This window comes from Pipistrellus kuhlii, unplaced genomic scaffold (genome assembly GCF_014108245.1).
Source record: "Pipistrellus kuhlii isolate mPipKuh1 unplaced genomic scaffold, mPipKuh1.p scaffold_m20_p_1, whole genome shotgun sequence".
NCBI lineage: Eukaryota > Metazoa > Chordata > Mammalia > Chiroptera > Vespertilionidae > Pipistrellus > Pipistrellus kuhlii.
In genome coordinates, this window is record NW_023425404.1 from 33,196,341 (window position 1) to 33,223,273 (window position 26,933).

Here is a 26,933-nt window from a genome sequence, read left to right on the forward strand (position 1 = left end):
TCAAACTTATATGGTGTGGTCCATTGAACCTTTCAATGAGAGCAAAGAATCCTGTTAATCACCAAAGCCATTTGCCATTTTGAAGTGGGAAGGGGGGGGCCTCACCACATACCTTTAAAAATACATGTTTTAGAAAGAAGAATAGGAGTTATTGGTTACTGAGTATAGTTTCCCTTTGGAAGAAGTTCTAGAAATGGACAGTGGTTTCACAACAATGTGAGTGTACTTAATGTTACTTAACTGTACAATAAAAATATTATATTTTGTTATGTATATTTTACAATAATGATATTTTAAAAATTCATGTCTTGATAGCAAATTTTATTAGAAAAACATGGAGCTAAGCACTTAAAAATACAGTTGAAAGTACAAGAAACTACACATTTATAATAGTTCATAATCTTTTCCCTTGTAGCACATTGTGCAAAATTTAGTAAGACTGACTGGTTTGGATTATTATTTGTAATTAAAAAAATGTACTTCTCAAATAGCATTGATTAGGCAACATACCCAACATTAACATAACATAGAAAACACTTAGAAACAACTTTATTTAACAATTTTCAGTGACAGTAGTATTTTTCTATACACACAGTCTCACACATTTCTTTTCAACAATAAAGTAATTGAAGATCAGAGCGTATAATTTGACCAACTTAGTATTGAAGAGGCTATTGTTTGCAGATCTAAAGCGACACTGTTCCCAACTCCCTTGCTCTAACAGAGTTGTTCCCTACTCTTCAATAGTTTTTATTTTTTTGAAATATATTTTTTATTGATTTCAGAGAGAGAGAGAGAGAGAGAGAGAGAGAGAGAGAGAGAGAGAAACATCAACGATGAGAGAGAATCATTCACTGGCTGCCTCCTGCACACCACACACTGGGGATCGATCCCCGGAACTGTGACCTCCTGGTCAATGCTCAACCACTGAACCACACCAGCTGGCCACCCTTCAATAGCTTTTAATTGCAATTACAATAAAACCCAATCTTGTTTCTCCTATGTCTTCCTAGGCCCTAGGGCCTCTCTCATCTCTCCAGTGTGATGCCAGGTTCCTCTTTGCACTATGCATCCCCCAGCACCATGGTCTCCACTCAGTTCCAACAGCCAAGCTCCTCCTTATCACAGGTCCTTTGCACAGCCATTCCCACTGCCTTAAATATTCACTCTTCATTTCTCATATTACTGGCTCCTTCTCATCCCTCAGATGGTCCTTTCCTCACCATTTTTTTTTAAACTATCCTGTTGATTGTCAGAATTCTGTTTATAACATGTTTCCCCTCCAAATGTGATGAAGTTTTGTTGCCCCTCTTTCTTCCCACTAGACTGTCAGTTCCATGAAGGCAGACCTTGTCTGTTTCCCTAGCCACCTCAAAGCGTTTGTTTCAATGAATATTTGTTGACAGAATGAATACTACAATGGAAGTTATGGAGATAGGAAATAGAGCTATAAATTTGGTTAGTAAAAGAGATCAATGCCTATTCTGTGCAATTTAGGAAAACTCGCTTGAAACCAGAGGGACATTTAAAGTCCCTTTTCTTCCTTCAGTTGTCCGTGGAATAATATCTAACATTTATTGAGTACTTTCAGGCACTACGCCAAGCATTTCACGTGTGTTAAAAAATGTAACCCTCGGAGCAACCCCGTAGCGGTAACCAACCTTTATGATGCTCATTTTTCAGAGGCAACTTGCCAAAAGCTACTTACGGTGGAGCCATAGCCAGGTTTAAGTAGGCCCTATCCCATTAATTCAAGGTAATCTACACCCCTTCCGCCAACAATGGGTGTTTTATCTACACACTTTGCAGAGAACCCCACTGAAGCTCCCATTTTATCTGACCTTCAGTACCTTGGGACCGAAACCTAACTAACGAGGCGGTTGCTAACCCCTGAGCGGGTTTCCTAGGGGAATCGAGGCATCCTCGGTGGAGGAGCGGCCGCTCAGACAGATGCACGGGGCTCTGGCTCAGCGCTGTCAGCACTCCCGGGGCTGCAGCGGAGAGGGGAGCTAACAGGTCAGTGTTTCCCAGACGGATCCCTGGCCCTCCCGAGGGCGAAAAGAGAAGGGAAGGTGTGTCTCGCCCACGCACGCCTCAGGCTGGGGATCTCCAGACCAGAAGGGGAACCACACGGCGCATCTTCCCCCCTAAACAACACGGCGCGTCACCGGCCGGGCCCCGCCCACTTTCTCACGCAATCAGTCTCAGGCGCTCTGGCCCCGCCCCCTGTGGCCGGACCTGGCCCGTGATTGGTTCTCGCGGGCCGCGGTGACATCCTCCCACCCCTTCCGTCATTGCCAAGATGGCGCTGGTCGCAGCGGCGGAGTTTGCGGCGGCGGCAGGAGTCAGAGAAAGAGGCGGAGGCAGCGGCGGCCGCAAGGGGAGGGGGAGTCCCGCCTGACTGAGACAGAGGCAGGCCTGGGCGGGCGGGAGTGCTGCGCAGGGCGGAGCGCTGGGCTGGGGATGAGCTAAGCGGGCTCAGAGCACCGCGGCATTCAACCCCTCGTGTCCCGCGGCCGCTCGTGAGGGGGACCGGGCACCGCGTTCCCCAGCTCGCCCCGCTCGCTGCTCGCTCCGGAGCCAGCCGTGAGGTGAGTGCGGGGGCAGCCGGGCGGGCAGCCGCGGCATGTGGAGCTGTCACAGCCCGGAGCGGTGACAGCCGGGGGTGCGGGAGCGGGGCCAGCCGGGCTCAGAGAGGCGGCGCGGAGGATCGCGACCTCCGCCCGGGGGGCCTCCTCCGAGCCCGCCGTCCCCCGCGGCTCGGTCCGCTCCGGGATGGCGCGGCGGTGCTGCCTCGGCGGCGTGGAGGGCTCCTCTGTTTTCATTGGGGTTTTCTCTCCGCGGCTGGCCTGGGGCTCTGTTGTCGGGAGGTGGGGGTGGGGACGGGGGCGGTGAGAGGGGAGGTCCCGGAGCTGGGATTTTGACAAGCCCGTTACGTAAGCCGGAGGCGGCTTCCCGGAATCCCACCTGCTCAGTGTTTCGCACCGGCGGCTGCGGGAGCCTGGCGCCCCCCCCCCCCCCCCCCCCGCCCCCCCCCCGGCCCGGCTTCCTTCCCACGGGTCTGCTTCGTCTCCTCCGACCAGCGGGAGCTGCCTCTGCGTCCAAGTTCGCTAGTTTCCACCTCACCCCGCAGTCTTTTCTTATTTATTTATTTATTTATTTATTTATTTATTTATTTATTTATTATGGGGGGAGGGTGTTGAAACGATTCCTGGTCGCCACCATTCCTTTTGAAGTTTCTCGCATTCTGGTGGGGAGGAGAAAAAATGAAAAAAAATCTTGTGACCTAAAACTGGGTCGCAGCGACAGCTTTCCATGATCGTGCTTTTACATGACAGATGTGCTGGAAGGTTTCTGTTTTTGTCTCAGTGTGCCTTTAATACAAACGCATGGTTACGCCTGGAGCCCCAGAGAAGGGTTTTTGTTTTGCAGGACAGTTATTTCTTGTTTGCAATGGCAGGACAGGCATCAGTCAACAGGCATGTATTTATTGAGGGAGAAAACGCGTGCCAGCCATCTAGAGACCCGTGAGGGCACGAATTGTATCACTCCGTTAATATGTTATTCTTGAAAATGTGTTACACATGAATGAAAAGAGTAGCCCCAAATGTAAAGAAGCAGTTTTATAAAGATTACAAGCTGTGGCTTGGTGTTTATGGTCACTATTTTCTGATTGCCTTACTCTCCTGTTGGTGGAAGGAGGCGGAGACACCTGTAAACAGCGTGGCCCAGGTTACACAAATCTATTGAAGTATATTTGAGATTACTGTAAAAAGTCTCTGGGAGACCTACCAGTAAGATTAGGTAATAAGTGAGGACTGTTGGGCAAATTGTTCAGTTTATGTTTAGCAAATATGGTTCTGGGATTTCTGTTTTTGAAATTTAAGTATACAGAATTTCCGAGCTATTTGAACTTATAACGAAACAAATGATTGTATTTGACTTCTTTTATAAGAACTTTCATTGGAATTAAACATTTTAGGCAACTTCTGCATCATTTTTACAAATTTCCTTTGAACTGCAGCTCTCAAATAGGAGTTCAGAATAGCATTTATCATCCCTATATATACTATATGTTACATAATTTTATTTTTCTGAATGATTAAAAATAGATCTACCTCATTGTGAAATTTTATAAGGATGTACTTGTTAATTGATTTTGACACAAGTCCATTACTGGGAATAAATGAGTAAATTTTGGGCTGAGTTTTGAAATTTCATACACAAATTTACACTCTTGAAAATTGGTAAGCGATATAAATTTTTTGTTTGTGCAAGAGAGGCACAAAGCTGATGTTGATTTGTTCTAAACTTTTCCATATGACTTACCACTGGCTTAAATAGTTAATGATTCTTAAGCTTCTGGAGCTGTTGGCCTATCTATGGCAACTTGAATAATATTTGAATAATTAGGAGGCTATACAAAGGAGGAGCTAGAATATATGACATTTATTACTTTATTCAAACAATAAGAAATGGCAGAATTTTAAATGAAAATTTATTTTCTCATTATGTAATATTAGTTACATTATCTTTTTTGTTTGCAGATATTTTCTAAGTAGTCTACTTACTGTGAGAACCTGAATTTAAGCACTGATACACAAAGATTTTTTTATATATTACAAATCTGTGCTTTTCCTGTATAAATTGATGGTTTATTATTCTAAGTAGAAAACAAAAGTAGTTCTAGCAGGAAAACTGACTTGTTCTTGTCCTCGCTTATGTCAAAGACTTTGTGGGACTTTCTTCTTTCCCACCAGATGTGGAACAAGCGAATGATTCAAGAAAAGTTGACAAAAATGCCTTCCTTTTTTGTTTGGTTGGTTTTTTTAATGCCCTAGATTATTGCTCAATAGAATCTGTGGATTGGGGAGAAGTCAAGCACCACACACTTTGTTACTATATATCATAGTTACTATTTGGAATCCTAAAACAGGGATATAGAATTTTATACATAAGAAAATATATACATATACATACATACACACACATACACACACACACACACACACACACACACACAAGTTAATCCTTACCCTAGGATATTTTTCCATTGATTTTTACTTTTTAAGAGAGAGTGGAGGGGACGGGGAGAGACAAAGAGAGAGAAATGTTGATGTGGGAGAGCCACATCAATTGGTTGCCTCCCACCACCTGCCCAGATCAGGCCGGAAATCTAGCCTGTAACCAAGTATGATGTGCTCTTGATTGGAATTGAACCCTGGGACCCTTCAGTCTATGGAACCATGCTCTATCCGTTGAACCAAACTGGGTAGGGTTACATAAGAAAGTATTATTTTCTATAGTGTGCTACTATGTAGTGAAAAATTTGTAACAGTCAAAATGCATTATGATAGGATAGTGAAATTAATAATAATTCATGTAATATATGAAGTTTTAAAAAGTCATATATTAAAAATATTTACTGACATGAGAAATCCAATTGTTGAGAGAAAAATCATAATATAAGGAAATATATATACTGTGTAATTTATAACACTAGAGGCCTGGTGCACGAAATCATGCATGGGTGTGGTCCGTCCAGTCCGCTCCAATCAGGGCCGATTGGGCTGGGCCGGCTGGGGTGAGGGGGCATGGGAGGTGGGCCAGCTGGCTCCGCCCCCTGGTCGAATTCCTGGTTGAATTCCTGGTAGAGGGGACAATTTGCATATCAACCTTTTATTATATAGGATGTCACATAGTATATGGCAAAATGAATGGCAGGTATACATAAAATACAAAAAGGTGTCTCTGGATAAGATTATAGCTAATTTTTATTTTAGTGTTTATACTTTTCTATGTTCTATCTTTTGAATAATATTACTCTAATAATCATAAAATGACATTAAAATATTTTCCAAGGTCATAAGAGAAAATCCTAAAAGTCCCACATAACCACTGCTCCAATAGAGAAACTACCTTATGACTCATATTAGCACAAAAAAAAAACAAAAAAAAAAAACAAAAACAAAAACAAAACCCCCCTCAAAATATGGTGCTTATGCAATATACAATAATGGATACAGTTGATAACTTCGGTGAAGTCATTCTCTTAGTTAACAGCACCAACCTCGTGATAGTTTTAAGTATGTGGATGCTGTTTGGGTCTTACAGTCAAATTGTTCTGTGTTGACAGTGCCACCTATTGATGGATTTCTTGACTTAGTCTTTTTCTCATTGCCTGATTAGGCAGTAGTAGGAGTTTTTGAATGTTTATGAGGTGCCAGGTAGAGTTGACTCTTGAACAACATGGGGGTTAGGGCACAGATCCCCCATGCAGTAAAAAATCTGCATATACCTTTTGACTCCCCAAACTTAACTACTATTAGACAATGTTGACCAATAACATAGTCAATTAACACATATTTTGTACGTTATATATATGATACAGTGTATCCTTACAATAAAGTAAGAAAAGAAAATGTTACTTAGAAAATCATAAGGCAGAGAAAATACGTTTACACTATATATTGAAAAAAATCTGTGTGTAAATGGACCCGAACATTTCACACTCGTGTTGTTCAATGGTCAGCTGTATTTTGCCAGTCACCGAGGACACAAAGGTGAATGAGACATGATTTCTGTTCTCAAATTGTGGTTGAGAACACTTTCTTTTCTTCTTGGGCTATCAGGCCATATTGTGTTCTCTGGTTTTTTTTGTCTCACTGTTCAAGGCCTGGCACTTCAGGCAGTATTTTTCATATAATCTCTTTTAACTTTCTTTATGGGAAAATACGTTCTGAGTTCCAGACAACCAATTTATAAGTAGATTTTTCAGTTATTACTTGATTTGTATGTTGTGGAAACTTGTATTCACAAAGGCTGCATATATATTCATCTGTGGATGTTATTGTTATTTGTAAAGTGTGTGACAATTTCTTAGTACCTTATTCTTGCATCCTCTTTTTAAAAAGCAAACAAATAGAAAGAACAGAGAAGAGACAGACTATCAAAAAATAAATAAATAAATAAATAAATGAGATGGGCCCTGGCTGGTGGTGTGGCTTGCTGAGAGTCATCCTGTGCATCGAAGGGCTGGGGTGCAACTTATTTTTAAAAAGGAAAGAAAGGAAAACAAGGTGGAAAGATATCAAAGGAATTTTCCTGCTAGTACTGTTTTCACTGAGGAATAGTGAGTCATCAAAATATATAATAAGAGATACTATTTCTGATATACTAGTACTTTTAGTATCTTTTTTAGATCCATGTAAAAAGATTTTTTCCATATTTACACTAATACACACACACACACACACACACACACACACACCTATATATATAAAAGCCTAAACAACTATCATACATACATATACATATTAGAGGCCTGGTGCATGAATTCATGCATGGGTGGGATCCAGCCAGCCTGGCCAGGGGGAGGAGACATGGACGGTTGGCTGGCCTGCCTGCTGGTCGAATTCCTAGTCAAGGGAATTTGCATATTAGCCTTTTATTATATAGTATATACACTGAGTGACTAGATTATTATGCATTCAGAGATCTGTCATTTACATAAAGAGTACATGACATTTCTTTGGATGCTTTTTAAAACATATATTTTTTATTTATTTCAGAGAGGAAGGGAGAGGAAGAGAGAGAGAAACATCAATGATATAAGAGAATCATTGATTAGCTGCCTCCTGCACACCCCCTGCTGGGATTGAGCCCAAAACCTAGGCATGTGCCCTTGATGAGAATTGAGCCCAGGCCCTTTCAGTCTGCAGGCCAAGGCTCTATCCACTGAGCCAAACCAGCTAGGGCTCTTTGGATGCTTTTGAGGAGTGTGGACTTTGGAGCCATATTTTCTTGGTTTTAATCTTTATTCTGCTGCTTAATAATTTTGTGACCTTAGGAAAGTTTTTAAATCTTTTTCATGCCTCTTTGTCCTCATCTATCAAACAGGGATAATAGAAGTGTCACCCTCATAAGATTGTTGTAAACAGTAAATGAGTTGATTTACAGAAGGTGCTTAAAACTGTGCCTAGATCTTAAAAAAAAAAAAATTTGATGGTAAATTTAAGCATCTATTAATATGATCTGTCATTGTATGCATATTTTGAAACTTGCTTTTTAAATTTTACTTTTTTGTTTTTGTTGTTAATCCTCACCCAAAGATATTTTTTTCATTGATTTTTAGAGTGAGTGGATGGAATATCGGAGGGAGGAGGGAGAGAGAAACATCTTGTGAGAGAGATACATCAATTGGTTGCCTCCTGCGCACTCCCCAACTTACTGGCGCCAGAGATCAAACCCGCAACCCTTTAGTGCCCGGGCCAATGCTCTGATCACTGAACAGTGCTGGCCAGGGCTACTTTTTTTTTTTTTTTTTTAATCCTTACCTAGGAATAGGTTTTTACTGATTTGTAGAGACAGGAAGGGAGGGAGAGAGAGATAAAGAGAAACATCAGTTGATTGATTCCAGCACTTGGCCCAACCAGGGATCAAACCCACAACTTAGGTATATGCCTTAAGTGGGAATTGAACCCTCAACCTTTTGGTGCATGGGACAATGCTCCAACCAACTGAGCCACCCAGCCAAGGCTAAATTTTACTCCCTACTTCCTCCAACCCTTATTGCCCTATAGGACTAGTTTATTTGTTTTGACTGGTATGCAATGTTCCATTCATTGAATATTCTGCAATTTATTATTTCCTATGTTGATGATTCCCCCCCCCCCTTAAATAGTTATTTATTGGCAGTGGGCTGGAAAGGGCATTAGTGTTGGCATACACAGACAGCACCGCACAACCGATGTTACAAGGGAGGCGAGTTGGGAAAGAATAGCCTGCTGATGAGGTTGTTTTTATTTCTTATTTATTATAGTTATTTATTATAAACATTGCCTTATGAACATCCTTGTATCTCTGGAAGCAACATGCCAGAGTTTCTCCAGGTCATATACTATTGTCAAATTTCTGCATTTAGGATATAAGCATCTTTTATCTTTACAAGCTATTTATAGGATATTGACATACAAGTTCTGTTTCTTCATATCCTTACCAGCAGTTAGTGTTGTCAGACTTTTAATTTTTTTCCTATCTGATTGGTGTGAAATGGCATTTTATTTCTATTTTCTTTCATCTTCTCTTATGTATGAACATTTTTTGTTATCTATGAATGATTTGCCTATACCTTTCCTTTATACATTGGGCTGTCTTTTTTTGTTTGTTAATTCTCAGCTGAGGACATTTTCCTGTTGATTTTTAGAGAGAGTATAAAGGAAGAGGGGAGTCAGAGAGAGAGGAACATCGATGTGAGAGAGACATAGCGACTGGTTGCCTTTTGGACATGCCCTGACAGGCTAGGGATCGAGCTTGCAATTGAGGTACGTTGATTGGAATTGAAACCAAGATCCTTCAGTACACAGGCCAACACTCTATCCAGAGTTAAACCAGCTAGGTCTGGGCTGTCTTTTTCTTACTGATATGTAAAAAGTCTGTGTGCCCCACACTTCAAAAGGCCAAAACTCAAAATGTCAGGTTTTGGAGTAAGGAAAGGTTTATTGATTGAGAAGGCACCAACTGAGAAAATGGGAGACTTGGCAGTGCTTCAAATACGTCTTAAGGAAGTCCAGAGTTTAGGCTTTTTTTATGTCAAGGGAAGGGGGAAACCTGAAGGGCAAGAGGTGATTGACTACCACAGACATCTGGGCATCAGCAGGGGTCCAAGGAAATTGTGCTTAGTCTGCTGATCCTAATTGATGTGAGTCTGGTCATGAGGTTCCTGCAAATCTTTGATAAACAGCACATCTCTTATTTCCTTGGAAGAGGCATTTTATGGTAAGGGGATGTTTTTGTAAAACTCAAGCTGCAAGCAGAATTCCTATAATGATTAGCATGTCTATATGCAAGAAGCTATAATATTAACCTGATAGCCAGGATAACAAAGCTGGCTTGAACATGATGGAGTCAGAAAGGCCCAGCATTTATTTCAATGTGTAACAAGAGGTTTTTTGTTGGATAGTTAAAAATGTTAGTGAAGTTTGTTTTTTGAAGTTTCTAAATCTCTTGAACAATGACTATTATGGACCCAAGTTATTGTGAATTTTATACTATAGTATATTGTTACTAGTGAACTCTTCAATGTACTTTCTTTTAATATCATACACACACACACACACACACACACACACACACACACTCGTTTCAGAGAGGAAGGGAGAAGGAGAGAGAATTTATAGAAACATCAATGATGAGAAAGAATCACTGATTGGCTGCCTCCTGCATGCCCCTACTAGGGATGGAGCCTGTAGCCCCCACAATGTGTCCTGACTGGAATCCAACTGTGACCTTCTGGTTCATGGGTTGATGCTCATCTACTGAGTCACACCGGCCAGCTCCAATGTTTCTTCTTAAAATATGTATAGTTACATTCCTCTCCTTCTGAAACTATGAAGAAATGTTTCAGTAATGTACTGCAAATAGATGTTACCTAAAACTATTCAAACTTTGTGGACTCCAAAGACTAGGTGGAATTTTTATTAATATAATTAGTGCCAAAATTTTGCTTTAATCCAAAATTTGAATGGCCTCTTGCTGGAGGAGAATTTTCTGCTCCTAAAGTGCTTACAAATTAAATAAAAATGTACAAATATGAAATGTGTACTTACACGTACAATATTATAAACTGTTCATCGATGTTGAAATTGTTTTGTACAATACTAACTATATTTCTATTTTGGTCCAATCTACTATACATCACTTAAAAGACTAATATCAGTCTAATTAAGGCAATACCTTTATTCTTATAAACTTAATTTTAGAATTGTCATACATTTACAGAAAAGTTGCAGTGAGTTACCATATAGCCTAGATCCACCTTTCCCTATTGTTAATGTTTGACATTTCTATGTTACATTTGTCATAGCCAAGGAGCCAACATCAGAACATTGCTATTAACTGAAATCCATAGTTTATTTGGATTTCATTAGTTTTTACCTAATGTCCTTTGGGTTCCAGGATCCCATCCAGAACATTTCATTTAGTTGTCATGTTTCCTTTGGCTCCTCTGGGCTATGACAGCTCCTCTGATTTTCATTGTTTTGATGACTTTAGCAGTTTCAAGGAGTATAGGTCAAATATTTTGTAGAATGTCCCTCAATTTGGGTTTGTTTGATATTTATTCAGAGTTAGACTGAGATTATTGGTTTGGGAGGAGGCTGACCACAGAGGTAAAATGCCTTTCTTATTACATTGTGTCAAGGGTACATACTATCAATATGGTTTATCACTGATTTTTTAGAGAGGAAGGGAGAAGGAGAGAAAAAAACATTGATGAAAAAGAAATGATAATTGGCTGCCTCATGACCCCCCGCCTCTCACCCCACTGGAGATCAGGCCTGCAACCTGGGCATTTGTCCTGACCCGGAATTGAATAAGTGACCTCTTGGTGCCTTGGACAGTGCTCAACCGGTTGGGCTGTCACTGATATTTTAACCTCTATCATCTGACCAAGGTAATGTTTGCCAGGTTTCTCTGCTGTAAAGTTTTCCTATAAAAAGTTTTCTACTTTTTGAAACAAGTCACTAAGCGCAGACCATGTACTCAATGGGAGGGGAGACATGTTTTAACTACTTAAGGGGGGAATAGCTACAAAAATATTTGGAATTTCTATAAAGGATTTTTGTCTTCTCCAATTTATTTATTCAATCATTTGTATCAGTATGGACTATGGACACTCATTTTATAGCTTTGGGTTATAATCCTACACTACTTTATTTTGTGGTTCAATTATTCCACATCTTTCATGTTGGCTCCTGTGACCAACAGGACGTACCCCATTGTTTTGCTTTTTGAATACTTCCTTACTTTTTTTGCTCCAGGCTCATATATTCCTTACCTCCACCCATTTCTCCAAGGGTTCCTGGTAACTTTTATTAGAGAATGATGCTAGAAACCCAAGATCTGGGCAGTGGGGCTGCTCATTGCAGCTGGGGTATCATTGCTTCTAGGCCCTATCAGTATACAAATCTAGGAAAGATATACTAACCTACATATTCAAACATGTAACTATTTTTCTATCTATCCATCTTTATCTGAAGCTAACCATGAGTTCATACTGTTATCTTTGACTCTACTTCAGTACCACATGTTTCCTTTTAGCCTTACCCCTTCTCTCCAAAAGTGAACAGGTAAGGCTAACTCTCGCCAGACTGTCTGGGATTGACATCTGACTTTGCTGCTATCCTTCCTATATAATAAAAGTCTAATATGCAAATAGACCAAACAGCGGAACAACTGAACAACCAGTCATTATGACATGTGCTGGCCACCAGGGGGGCGAGCACAGAACATGGCAGGCATCGCAGCAGGGGGCGGAATGCGGAACATGGTGGGCATTGGCTGCAGCAGGATGGTGGAGCAGTTGAGCGGGGGCACCATACCAAGGCGGGGCACTGGTCGCTGTCATAGGGGCAAGCCTCTGGTGGTTACTGAGAATTATTTGCTCGCATGCACCATGGTCCCATGCAACACTGTCCCGCCCACCGCTCACACCCACTGCGGGCACCTGGCACTGGCCCCAATCGCTCGGTGCCATTAGCAGGTATGAGCCACAGCTGCTGGCCCCAGTTGCCCCTGAGGATTTCTCCACTTCCCCTTTATCCTGAGGGGTGGTTGGGGCCAGCATCTGCCTCTCCCACCCACTACTCGTGATGGTCCTGCTCGCACCACTCTTGGTGCCCGAAGCAATTCCCGATCGCTTGGCGCTGTCAGTTGGTGAGAGCCGCTGCCGGCCCCTATCTACCCTGAGGGCTTCTCCACTTCCCTCTGCTCCTGAAGGGTGATGGGGCAGCAGTTGCTGCTCACATCTGCCCAGTTGCTCCACACCATCAGCAGGTGGGAGCAGGGGTGGCAGGAGTGCTGCCAGCAGACGGGACCCACAGGGGACCTGGGGCTGCGGTGGGAGGGACCAGGGGCTCAGAGGATAGGCCGAGACGAGCCCCTGGGCCCACCGCAGGCTCATGGCCCACAGTTCCTTTCAAGGTGCACTGGGCCCCTGGTGTCTTCCTAACATTGTTGTGAAGCTTAAATTTGTTAATAAAAGTAAAGCACTTAGAACAGTTGCTGACACTTAGTAAATGTTCAATAAATTACCTATTATACCTACTATTGCCCTTGGAATGCTTTTAAAAAATATATTATATGTTTTTTAATTGGTTTTAGAGAGAAGAAGGGAGAGAGAGAGACACACAAACTTTAATGATGAGAGAATCATCCATCAGCTCTGCTGCGGGCTCCCTACTGGGGACCAAGCCCACACTGAGCCAGTGCCTTGATATGGAATTGAACTGTGACCTTCTGGTTCATGGTCGATGCTCAACCATTGAGCAACACTGGCCAGGCTGGAATATTATTGTTTTTAATCCTCATCTGAGGATGTGTTTATTGATTTTAAAGAGAAAGGTATGGGGAAAGGATGGGGAGAAAAACATTGATGTGAGAAAGAAGCATCAATCTGTTGCCTCCTGTACTTACCCCAAATGGGGATTGAACTTGAAACCTAGTTATGTGCCCTGACTGGGAATTGACCCACAACCTTTTTTGGTGTATGGGATCATGCTCCAGTTAACTGAGCCACCTAGCCAGGGCACCTTTAGAATGTTTTAATTTATGTATCTGTGTCCCCTGCCCACTAGTCTAGAATTAGCAAATGAATGAACAAACCAACTACCCTGGGTTTTAAAATGAAAGATACAGTCCTAGCTTTTGAGACTGTCATGGCAAGTTGACCATTAACTTTTCTCTGTAAAGTTTTGGCGTTCTGTCACAAATTTGAAATTGGCATTCATGGTGATTAGCATTTCTTATTTACTTAGTTATTTAAATTTCATCACAATTTGCTTATTATTAGCATTGTTTAAACTCTAGGAATGCCCTCTATTTTTAATCTTCATATAGTCTGTACTGTAGCATTTTAACTAGCATTTCCTATTTTGGATTAAGATGTAAGGGTGATAACTCTATGAAGATTGTACTTGTTATTAATTCCAGAGATAAACTGAAGCATGTTATAGAGAAAGATTGTATAAGGGGGCAGAATGGGGAAATTGGAAAATTTACCAACTACTTCGGAGCCTACCCTGCATAGTACCCCTTCACTGTGGTTCAAAATAAATTCTCAGAAAGGGGAGTTGGGAATATGGGTGGAAAGGTGAAGGTATTAAGAAATACAAATGGATAATTACAAAATAGTCACAGGTGTGTAAAGTATAGCATAGGTATTGGAGTCAGTAATCCTATATAATAAAAGTATAATATGCAAATTGTTCCTCCGCTGGGAGTTCGACCAGGGGGTGGGGCTTTCCAGCCAACCATCCACTCCCCCACTTTCAGGTTGACCTGGCCAGATCGGCCCCTCCCACCCCAATTGCACAAATTCATGCACCAGGCCTCTAGTCTTATCTAATAAAAGAGAAACATGCAAATTAACCATCACTCTGCTATGCCCATAGCCAATCAGAGTGAGTATGCAAATTAACCCAACAAAGATGGAGTTTAATTTGCATATGCAGGTGCGTGATGCCTTCTATGAGGGTTAGGGAGACGGAGTGAACTACTGGAGCCATGTTCCCACAGAAGCGAGAACTTGTAGGCTCCAGCGGACTCGTAGGCTCCAGTGGACTCGCAGGCTCAGCGGACTTACAGTCTCCAGGTGGGCCAGGAGTGGATACATGCCGGCTCCTGGGCAGCTGGGAGTGAAGTTGGGAAGAAAGGCCTAATTTTGCACAAATATCATGCAATGGGCCTCTAATATTATAATAACTATGTATAGACTTTTTAGGGGGATTACTTTGTAAGTTATATAAATGCCTAACCACTATGCTGTACCCCTGAAACTAACATAAAATAATATTGAATGTCAACTGTAATTGATAAATAAAACAAATAAACAAAAATAAACGTTAAAAAGTAAATATATAAATAAAATTCTCAGAATATTGGACACTAACAAACATAATTTCAATATACATTCTAGGGACAATATAAGTCATTAAAAATTATCAATCCCTCTGCCTTCTTTCATTATTTTTTAAAAATATATTTATTGATTTTTACAGAGAGGAAGAGAGAAGGTTAGAGAGTCAGAATCATCGATGATAGAAAAACATTGATCAGCTGCCTCCTGCACACACACACACACACACACACACACACACACACACCCCACTGGGGATGTGCCCACAACCAACGTACATGCCCTTGACAGAAATCAAACCTGGGACTCTTCAGTCCGCAGGCTGACGCTCTATCCATTGAGCTAAACTGATTTTGGCTGCCTTCTTTCATTATTATAAACAATTGAGACATGTTTACTTAAAATCTTTTTTATAGCAATCACTTTAATTTTTCATAAACTTTTCTTTTTACCCCAAATTTAATGTCTTCCTCCTTTTTTTGAATACCAGAATTTGATAGAAATATTTTTGTTTATTTTTATCTCTGAACTTGCTGTTACATTTCTAGATTTTCTTAGTCTTAAAAAATTTTGATTATGTGAAGCAAACTGATCAGTTTTTCTTACTAATGTAAGTTTGCCTTGTTTTGAACAAAGGAACTGTACAGTTACTGATATTCATTCTTCAATATCCATATGAAAACTTACTAAAGAAACTTTTTATGATTCGGGATGAAAAAGGAAACTTCTTACTAACAAACAATAAAAACAAAATAGAAAATGAAATATGTCAGTCTTATTTTAGAAGCTAAAGTCATGTAATGACTTCTGTTGGGAAAGGCATCCTTTTTTATAGGTCACTGCCTTCTACTGCTGAGTATTTTAGTTGAAGATTCTTTAAAGTGGCCTGTTTTTAAGATAAGTGGTATAGATGGATGGGAAAAACTGTAATGATGTTTAAGCTTGTCTGATAGGACTGGCTATTATTACCAGAAAAAAACATATCCCCAATTACTTTTTGGTCAAAATTGTAGTAAGTATTTTTTCTTTAAAAAAAAAAATGTTCTAACAAGCTCTAAAATATTCTCTATCCCTTGTAATCTCTCACTTGTTCCTGAATTTTGAAATAGAATTTAATCATACTGACTCACACTAGGCTGAAATTGGATTTATAGGATGTTGTTTGAACCTGTTAGGGTGTTGAGTATTTTTCACTTTCTTATGCTAAAGAATGCCTGCACAAATGGTATCAATGTAATAGCCATTTTTTTTAACAAGTCCCACCCTCCCGTGATTAACTGACCTTTTGCTATTCCTGCATGACCTTTCCTTTTTTGAGACTTTAAAATCAAATTTATTTGGTTTGTAAGTACAAAAAACCACATTCAAACTAATTAAAAGTGGTGGTGGTGGGGGATTAATGTTACTGTAAAGGATACTGGGGATTTCACAGTGCCTAAAGATAGAAGTACAGCCAACTTCATGAGGGGGAGGGGAACCAAGAACTGGAAACTTAACGCAGGCAGTCAGTTATTTTGACTGGGGCACCACCCTGGGGCAGCATGGTCTCTCTGCTTCTCCCTGTTTGCCCACTTCATTTTTCTCTCTCTGCATGTTGTCTTTTAACCACTGTGCGTGGCTGAACAAGTTCTCTAACTCTTAAATTCATATATTTACTCATGGTTCCATGATCACATTTATACCCCTGGGAGAAAATGTCTGGTCCCATCAACTACGGTTGATGAAATTAAGGTCTTATAGAACATTTCAGGCCCCATTTTTATGGTAGGGGAGTGGATGCAGGGCATACAACTCTCAGAAGGAGAGGTATGTAGCCAATTACATATCCTAAAAGATGGTGATTACAAAGGAATACTGAATAATACAAAATAAAATTAAGGTGCGGGTTTTTGTTTTGTTTTTTAATAAAAAAGAGACCACTCATTGGCTTTTATATAGTAGTAAAGAACTTAAATTATTTCATCCCTGATCCATTGGTGATTATAGTGAGAGTGGTAAAAATATCTCCTCTTTTCAAATAAAAACCAGTGTAGCTGATATTTTAGCTTCTGCATACAGAATTTGAAGTTTGAGCCATGCTGTTTTATGAACACAAATAACTTTATGTTTAATATGATTATTAATACATCATGTACTTTTCTACTCAGGAAGCATTTACTGACTGCTGTCATTTACTGTGCTAGGAACTGTGCTAACACAAGTATTTACAGAGATGGAAATGTAATATCGCCTACTTTCAAAGAATTCCTAATCTAGTTTCAAAGAGTACACGTTCACAGAAACAAGTCTAGTATTGGTGTTATAATCATAATATAAATAAGTATAGGATACTCTTAAAGCATAAGAAGAGAGAATAGCATTCTGTCCTGGGGAAAGAGGTTAGGGAAGGCTTCTAAGAGCAGGTCTCAAATATTGCACAAGAGTGGCCATTTGAACAGGGACATTGTCACAGAACTGAATTTGCATAGGTGGTGTGAAGTTTGGTATGAATGAAGTAAATTTTTACACCATTTAATTTAATGAAACTGAAATGAAAACTTACTTTTCATAACTGTCCTTCACATGATAGTGAACACTACTCTTTTCAAAGGTGGGTTGTAGATTTTAGTTTACTAAAATAATTTTGTTCTATGACTTTTAAAAAAAATGTATGTTTTTATTGATTTTTAGAGAGGAAGGGAGAGGGATAGAGAAATAGAAACATCCTTGAGAGAGAAACATCATCGATTGGCTGCCTCCTGCATGCCCCCTTCTGGGGATTGAGCCTGCAACCTGGGCATGTGCTATGACCGAGAATTGAACCAGTGACTCTTAGTTCATGGGTCTACACTCAACCAATGAGCAAAACTGGCAGGGCTTGTTCTATAACTTTGATGTCACTTTCAAGAATGAGATGTCACTGATCTTTTGTTTTCAGTCTCCTTTATCAAAATTTTCAAATAGTGGTTGGTTAGTTGTTAGTTTACTTTTATGTTGATTTTTCCTATTCAAGCAGAGAGCTTATAATAGTTACTGTCTTGGTCAGGTAGCTCATTGGTTAGAGTTGCCCTGATACACCAAGGTTGTGGGTTTGATCCCCAGTCAGAGCCCATACAAGAAGCAACCATTGAAAGTATAAATAAGTGGGACAACAAATCTCTCTGTTTCTCTCAAATCAATAAATTAAAAAAAACACATATGAAGATCCAAATTTTTATAAAAGTAAGCAATGAAAACCATACATAGTATAAACCTAATATTAACAGAAAAAAATGATCTGTGTCAATACTGAAATCTTTTTTTAAAATATATTTTATTGATTTTATACAGAGAGGAAGGGAGAGAGATAGAGAGTTAGAAACATCGATGAAAGAGTCATCGATCAGCTGCCTCTTGCACATCCCCTACTGGGGATATGCCCGCAACCAAGGTACATGCCCTTGACAGGAATCGAACCCGGGATCCTTTAGTCCCCAAGCAGACGCTCTATCCATTGAGCCAAACCGGTCTTGGCAATACTGAAATCTTTTAATTTTAGATGAAAAAACATACACTATTTTGTAAAATATTTTACATCAGTGGTTTTTTTTTCGACTGTAGAATGGTACCTTCCTTTAAGCAAAACTAGTGTAAGCAGTTGGCAGAATGCTTTGTGCTTCACCACTCCCAGTTAACACCTTCTCTTTTCAATTCCTTTATTCACTCAGTCATGATTCCTACACCACCCCCATTACAAATAACCAACCAACTAAATGAAAAAACTCCCCCAAACCCAGAACTCCACAGTTGACTGTTTTGAGAAGTGAATGCGGGAGGTGAAGAAAGAAAAGGGAGGCAGTTTTGCAGCTGCAGCAGTGGTGGTGGCAGGTGGCTATGTTTCAAGCATGAGGCTCATTTTCATATCGTAAGGTCAGAAATACCATCATTATCACTGATCACAAATTTGATTGTTTTCTCAACCCCTTCAAATCTATCAGTCTGCTTTTTGTCCTTCAAATACGCTTTTGACATACTGTGTAGGAAAGAGGTAATGAACATATTGTAAAAAAAGAAAAGGTTATAGTCCTTTTATTGTTGCTCCTTTGTTTGGAATGCCCATTCAACTCTTGTATTATTCTACTCATATTTCAAGATTTGGATGGTATCTTTTTCTTTTCCATTTTATCAAGCCTAAAATATGTGTCCTTGTAACTTCTTTTTTTTTAAAATATATATTTAATGGATTTTTTACAGAGAGGAAGAGAGGGATAGAGTTGGAAAGATCTATGAGAGAATCATCGATCAGCTGCCTCTTGCACGCCCCCTACTGGGGATATGCCCACAACCAAGGTACATGCCCTTGACCGGAATCGAACCCGGGATCTTTCAGTCCGCAGGCTGACACTCTATCCACCGAGCCAAACCAAGCCAAACCGGTTTCGGCATGTCCTTGTAATTTCTGTGACCACTCACATTATATAGGCATCATTTATTGTAACATCTTATTTACTTGTCTGTATTCTCCATTATACTCCTATAATGCAGGGCTATATCTTATTTGTCATTGTGTTTCCAGTGCCTAGTACAGTACTTGACACATGGTAGGGTTACCATTTCAGGATTCTTGGATGCAAAAAACAGAAATCAACTCTGGTTAATTAAAGAAAAAGAAAATTATTTTATTGGAAGGATTGTTAGTTAGCTTACAGAAATGATTGGAATACTGGAGAACCAGACTCTTAGAACAACTAGGAAACAAACCAACTAGCCATCTTCAGTGCTAGACCATGGCCGAAGTTATGCCACAGAAATATCCTTTTTCTATTTAAGATACCATTGCTCTTATGCAGAACATTAGATGCCATAGCTGGAACACTGCCATGGGTGCTGTATGTCACTGTTCTAAAATGAATTTTAAACTGTCTTATAAAGGGAGTTCAGATGTTAGTAGTAAAAAAAAAAGACAGATGTGCTTTTCAAAAAACTTTTGATAAGAATAATTATTAGATGAATTAATGAGAAAATCAGAGTTATAATTTCTGTCTTTAATGGTTTACATTATCAACCATTGAAGTGAATATGGTGCCACTTCTGTAATCTAAAACAAAATCATTTCCAAACCATAAAATAAGCAAAAGATAAGCAAAATCAGCAAAATTCTGATTTTTAAAATGATACCTCATTGTTAAATTTTTAAAAGTTATTTGAATTAAATTTAAACTTTTGATGCTCCCTTTTTTGCAATGCCCTAAGCACATGCTTATTTGATTATCTGATGTTCTAACACTGGATAAAGTCAGGATTTGAACTTGGCCTAACTGATTCCAGAGCACTTAACTGCTATTTTTATAGTCTTTATATAGTTGTATTCAGTACTGACTTAATTTAAATAAAAACATAAACTAATATCTTAAGAGACCTCAGAGGAATGTTTTTGCTTGCAATTTTTTAATTTTATTTCTAAAACATCTTACCTATCAAATATAAGATTGTATTAAAACCACTTCAGAATTCTGGCATTATGTACCAGACATATAGGACATATACTCTATATCCTAGCAGTTTTATTTGTAGGTATTTTTAAAAAATGTATACTCTAGTGCAGTGATCGGCAAACCATGGCTCACGAGCCACATGCGGCTCTTTGGCCCCTTGTGTGTGGCTCTTCCACAAAATACCATGTGCAGGCACGCACAAACAGTGTGATTGAAACTTCGTGGCCCATGTGCAGAAGTAGGTTTTCGGCCTGGGCTAGTCTATTTTGAAGAAGGGGCATTAGCACACTCAAGGGGCCAAGGTTTTCCGACCACTGCACTAGTGCATCATGATATGTATAATACTTTATACATGACTTTGACATTGGAAACAAACCAAATTCTAACAATAGAGTGGATAAACAAAAGTATGATATATTTTCAAAATGAGAAACCATACAGAAATGAAATGAATAAACCGCTATGCATATGAGTATAAATCCCAGAAACATTGTAGAATGAAAAAAGCTAGACCAAAAGAATATATATGAATCCTTCCATGTTCCATGTATATAAAGTTCAGAAGTAGATAAAATTAATCTAATGTTAGAAGTCAAGATGGTGTTCTTTTGGGGAAGGTTGGAGGGGGATTGGGGACTTCCTGTTACTGGTAACGTTCTATTTGTTCACCTGGGAGGTGTTTTGTTTTGTTTTTATAATGGATGGTGTTCACTTAATGAAAATTCCTAGAGTTTACTTTTCTCAAAGTATGTTATACCTTAACTAAAAAGTAAAAAAATAATAATAATCAGACTTGCATATGGATTACATAGCTTGGAGAGCATGTGTCAGCAAAATTCCTAAAGTTTTATGTAAAGTTTTATCTGAATATCTATATGAGTATTTTAAGGGAGAGACAATCCATAGCACAGATCAGATTCTCAAAGGGGGAAAGGGGGCTGTGCATGACCCAAAAAAAGATTAAGAACCACATCGTCAAGGCCTGTATATACAGAAAAATTATTAAACTTTTTTAATGAAAAGCTTGTTTTATGTGATATATCCTTGGCTGTATGTTTTGGATACCATCTCTCCATTTTCTTAAGGCTTTTGCTTTTACAGTCATACTCTTTTTCTCCATCCCCATTTTCTCTCTCTGATGAACGTTAATTCCTTTTTTTTTATAGTCCTCTGTTGATACCATATCTTCTACCAACCACTCCATTCCCCCCCCCCTTTTTCACATCAGAATTCCTACAGATTATGTATTATCCTTTCTTACCTTACGTTCTCTCCCCAGTTAGGCTTTTTTTTCTTGCTAACACTTTACTGAAATGGATTTTTTCAAAGTCACAGTGATTTGAGTTTTGCTAAAACTAGTGATTAAACATTTCTCTTTGGAAGGAAGTTGAGTGAGAGCATCTCAAGCATAGAGAATTGATTTAATCATATTTCTTATTTCCTGGTACACTTTCATCGTTGACCTGTGTGGGGCCCTGCCTTAATTTTATTTTGTCCTCCTTTATTCTCCATCCTCACTCCCATTTCCTTTCTCCAATTCCTACTCATTAAAAACTAAATATATATAGTTTATTATATTAGTCAGCAGAGCCAAATATCAACAGTACAATGATTGAAATTTCTTTTGAGAACCAAAAACTGACTTCTGCGCGTGGGTCACAAAAATTAATCGCACTGTACGTGTGCACCCACATGTGGTATTTTGTGGAAGAGCCACACTCAAGGGTCTAAAAAGCCACATATGGCTCGCGAGCCGCAAATTTGCTGACCACTGTCCTAGCTGGTTTGACTCAGTGGATAGAGTGTTGGCCTGTGGACTAAAGGGTCTCAGTTCGATTCAAGTCAAGGGCATATACCTCAGCAGGCCCTGGTTGGGGCATGTGTGGAAGGCAACCAATTGATGTGATGTGTCTCTTTCACATCGATGTTTCTCCTGTCTCTCCCCCTCCATTTCACTCTCTCTGAAAATCAGTGGAAAAATATCCTCGGTTGAGGCTTAACTATAAATAAATTATATATGTCGCTGTTTACATCTATTTTATTGTTTCTGACTGTTGCATGGTATTCAAATCATGGTATCTGCCATATTTAAAAATTACTTCTTTACTTAAGGACACTTCAGTTTGTTTATTCATTCATTCAACATATATTTGCCACATACTATTTCCAGGCACTGTTGTAGGTATTGGTTATACGGCATTGACTAAAACAGAAAAATACCTACCCTCATTGAACTTCCAATCTTGTGGAGAGAGAGATAATAAATAAAACGAATAAGTAGAACATGTAATATGTTAGTGAAAAGTAATAAGGTAAGAAAATTAAAACAAGGAAAGAGAATATGAGCATTGGGTGTGGGAAGTTGTTGAAATTTTAAATAGGGCAGTCATGGAAAGCCTCACTGAGAAGGTTGACTGGAATCGAACCCTGGACATTTTGGTCTGTAGGCCAACGTTTTAATCACTGAGCCAAAACAGCTAGGGCTAGTTTTTAAAACATATATCCATTCTGATCATTTTAGCAGTGCTAAATGTAATAAGATTGTATTTAACTTTATTTCTCATTCATTCTTTTCACCCATTCCTTCTAAGACATTTTATCAAATCTTGACTCAAATAATTTTGGCCCTTCCCACCCTTTTCTCCTATTTTTCAAAGACAAACCAAGTTAGGTAAATCTGGTGTCTGTTTTTGCTGCTGTTTCCTTGTCATCTAAATATATATATAAAAGCCTAATATGCAAATTGTCCCCTCAGGAGTTCAACCTGGAGACCCGGGGTTCAATCACTCACTATGACATGCACTGACCACCAGGGGGCAGTGTGGAATAAAGAAAGGCCCCAGCTGGTAGCCAGGGAAGGGAGGCTCTGATCAGCTCTGATCTCTGGCCAGGCCTAAGGACCCTACCCATGTAAGAAATTTGTGCACCGAACCTCTAGTTAGTAGATAATCCACATTGGTTAGAGCTGTAGTTTCTTCCTCATGATATAATTGTGATTACTATATTTCAACTTGCTTTCCTGCAAAAGCTTTTGACTCTTAGTAAAACTCCTGCCTATGCAAGTCTTCATCATTATGAAGCTAACCCACAATGATTTGTACAATTCAGTTGGAATGGTTATACTCTAAAACTTTGTCAGTGGCATCATCTTTCCATTTGGTATTTAAAATTACTCATAACTACAACTTACTAAATTACTCCCTTTGAAGAAAATATGATAATAGCATATTGAATCTCATAATTCAATATCATTTATTATCTTGGATAGAAGTCCTGGGTTCCTTGATGAGATCTCAACTATGTTAAGGATTTGATATAACTGATTCAATTTTAGTATAAATATTTAAAGAATTTGTAATAAAGGGAAAATACTTAGGGTGTTGACTTCTTTTGTATATGGAAGTTGAGTTTATATTTAATTTTCTTAAATGTGTATATTTTTCCTGTAGGAATGAAATACTATATCTAATGCCCCAGAGGTGATATGTTTTTCTTTCTCACTCACATTGCTTCTGTATATTTACTCATTATGTCATATTTCTTTTATTTTCTGTTTTTGTCCCCATTATCTGCTCTGTGTGCGTGTCTATTCTTGACTGAAATGTGTTTTCTGAAAGAGCTAGTGTTTAAAAATTACTTATTGGCTCTTAACCATATGAAAACAATATTTGCAAGCATTTTGTTCGAAAATTATCATTGTTAACAGAACTTTAAGACCCTGTAGAGGTAATATTTTATTGGAATTAACTTAAGCTCAATTCTTGTTCCTTTCAATACAGTATTTCTCAAACTCTGAGGCTTGCAAAATTCACAAATTGAGATCTGGCTTCAATTTCAGAGAAAGACCTTCGTAATGAGTAAGTAGTTTTGTTTTTGTTTTTGTTTTTTGTTAGTTTTGATTTGTTTCTATTAGCTGTTTTCTGTATTAAACACTGAAAGTTTAATTTACCATATTTCTTAACCAGATTTTGGCACATATTCACCACATAATGATTATAAGTAACAAGTGACACAGAGAACTTATTGAAAGATGTGCCCTTGATCAGTATTAATGACCATTTATTAGAGATAGCAACCTCAAATGTAGAGAACACTGCATTAAGGGACTTGAGTTCTTGTCCAGGTTGCCAGTTACTAGATAGGTATCCTTAAATAAACCACCTTTTGTGCTTTAGTTTCTTTGGCTATGAAATGATATATTTCCTTTCCCTCTAAATGTCTATTATTCCTATCTTAACTATTTTTTTCCAATAAATCAGGGGTTGCTAATTTTTCATTAGGGTGTTGTCAAATTACAGTTGTGTTTTGATTTTTGTTGTTGGCTTTTGATTGGGAATTGGTATTGAAAGGGGAGGTGCTTCCAGAGTAGATCTAGGAGACAAGTACGCCTCCTGTGCTCAAGAAGTTTGCTCCATATAGTCCAACAATTTGGATTAATAAAACTTACTTTTAAAAAGTCAAGTTTGCCTTGTGTGGGTTTAACCTTTTCAAAGAAAGTTAAATATGATATACAAATAAGGTTTCTTTCCTTTCAAAATTTCCAGAGAATGCTGATGCTGAAGGAGTGCCAGTTTTTAAGGAGATGGGGAAAAGGGACAATAAAATAAGGATCATCATGTTTGTGCATAAGGGACTTTGGGGAGAAAATGGTAGAGCAACTTTGGTCAAAGTGGAGGCACACACTTGGAATCTGGAAGGGGGGATAGTAAATAAAAGTATAGAAAGAGATGTGGAAAAGTAGAACTAAGTAAAAAATGCCTTGAAGGCAGAGGCTATAGCTTTAATCAGTATCATCACTGGCTCCTAGAATAGTGTTAGATCTTAATAAGTCTTTATGAAAAATTATTGAGTGAATGAATCAGTTAATTCTTGAATAAATTTCTAATTTTTGCCTAAGGTCCTGATGGTTTTGGGTTTTGGATACTTGACTCAGATCATTTAGTTTATCTATATCGTACATTTAATAATAATTATAATATTTAAGGCAATTGAAATTCATAATATTGATTCTAAATTATAGAAAAAAGACATTATGTTTAAGTATATTATGCTTTAGAAGGATTACAAAGTGAACTGTTCACTCATTTAATAAATATTTTTAAGTATCTGTCTACCATACTTTGGGACTAGCTTGGAATGGAAAAATAGGGTGTTGGTTACCGTGTATATTATTTCTATTTGATGGAATATTATGTAGTCATTTAATATAATAAATATTATAGCAGTTTAGAAGATGCTTATTAAATGAATAAAATATATAAGTATTTGTATTCTATGTTATAACTGTGCATGATAAGAGGAACATTTTCTGTTCTCAAAAGAAACTAGGAAACATTGTCATCTATAAGCCATATTTATTATTGTATATGGGATTATTTAATTTTCTGCTCTTTTGTATAATTCATAAAGTTTAAATGAAAATCCACATAAATTTAAAATCTTTGAAAAATACCATGAACATATATTGACTGGAAAGAGGAAATACTGTAGTGAATTGTCAAAGAGGAAAAGAGCAAAACCACTTTTGAAGGACAGTAGATAGATTGCCTTTGTTGGAAGAAAAATGAGAGATGAAGTTTAAAAAAGATGAGGTTGATAGTGTCTAGTTTAATTTTGATAATGTAAGGAAAGATGAGCTGAATTAGGTTATTATCTGTGGAATTATGTTTTTAAAAATTTATTCTAATTTATATAAGTGAACTGAAATAAGAAGTCGTTGAATTGGTCCATTGAGTTATAGACCATTTTATATGTATCTTGAAGTTGTGACTCTGTATCAGGTAAATTTGCTCATTTTGCCATTTCAGTAAGAGTTTATAATGTGGTAAAACTTTTATGTATAGATTTTTTGTTTTTAAAAAAATCTTTAAAAAGTTATCTTTGATTTCCACTCTTGCCTTTTTTTATCCTTAGAATTAGTCTAAATAGCAAATGCTTAACTATTCTGAGCTAATGGAACTATATAAAAAATAAAAAAGGATTTGAATTGATTGAGCAGAGACTGAAAGGAGGAAAATAAGTCTCCAATAGTTGCTGAATAGGTAAGAGCTTTCTTATAATTTCTTAATTTAATTCTGATGAACCTTTAAGGAATAGAGAAGACATCCTCCTTGTTTGTCATTATCAAAGAAAATAGATTTAATTTTAAATGAAATACTATTTAAGCAGATGTCTGAAATTTTAAGAAGAAGCCTACTAACATCTTCTGAAATGTCGATGAGAGAGAAACATCAACCAGCTGCCTCTTGCACACCCCCCACTGGGGATGTGCCTGCAACCAAGGTACATGCCCCTGACCGGAATCGAACCTGGGACCTTTCAGTCTGCAGACCGACGCTCTACCACTGAGCCAAACCGGCTTTGGCAGTAGTTATTTATTCTATTCAATTATGAATGAGAACAAGTTACTAAAATTTGTGAGCAAATCTAACAAAAACAAAATTTTCATACAAATGTCTCCCAAATATCTGCTTTTTAGTACAATAGCTATTTATTTTAGTGGCTGAAATAGTAGCTTTCAAAAGACCTTATTAAATATATATGTAAGTATGTTTCCATGATAGTAC

At 38.4% G+C, this 26,933-nt stretch overlaps 1 protein-coding gene across 15 annotated transcripts in view; it reads left to right on the plus strand.

The window, feature by feature from the left end:
- Positions 1-2,401: 2,401 nt before the first annotated feature.
- Positions 2,402-26,933, plus strand: part of DENND4A (DENN domain containing 4A) — a 92,722-nt gene continuing 68,190 nt past the window's right edge. For 7 of the 15 annotated variants that reach the window (XM_045581424.1, XM_045581429.1, XM_045581432.1 and 4 more), the window contains exons 1-3: positions 2,412-2,591; positions 24,147-24,224; positions 26,287-26,408. The gene's annotated coding sequence lies outside the window, so the exon portion shown is untranslated. Of the gene's footprint in view, positions 2,592-22,978; positions 23,039-23,281; positions 23,305-24,146; positions 24,225-24,911; positions 25,017-26,286; positions 26,409-26,933 lie in introns of those variants that run through there. The other 8 variants (XM_036438318.2, XM_045581426.1, XM_045581422.1 and 5 more) reach the window with 5 other exon arrangements.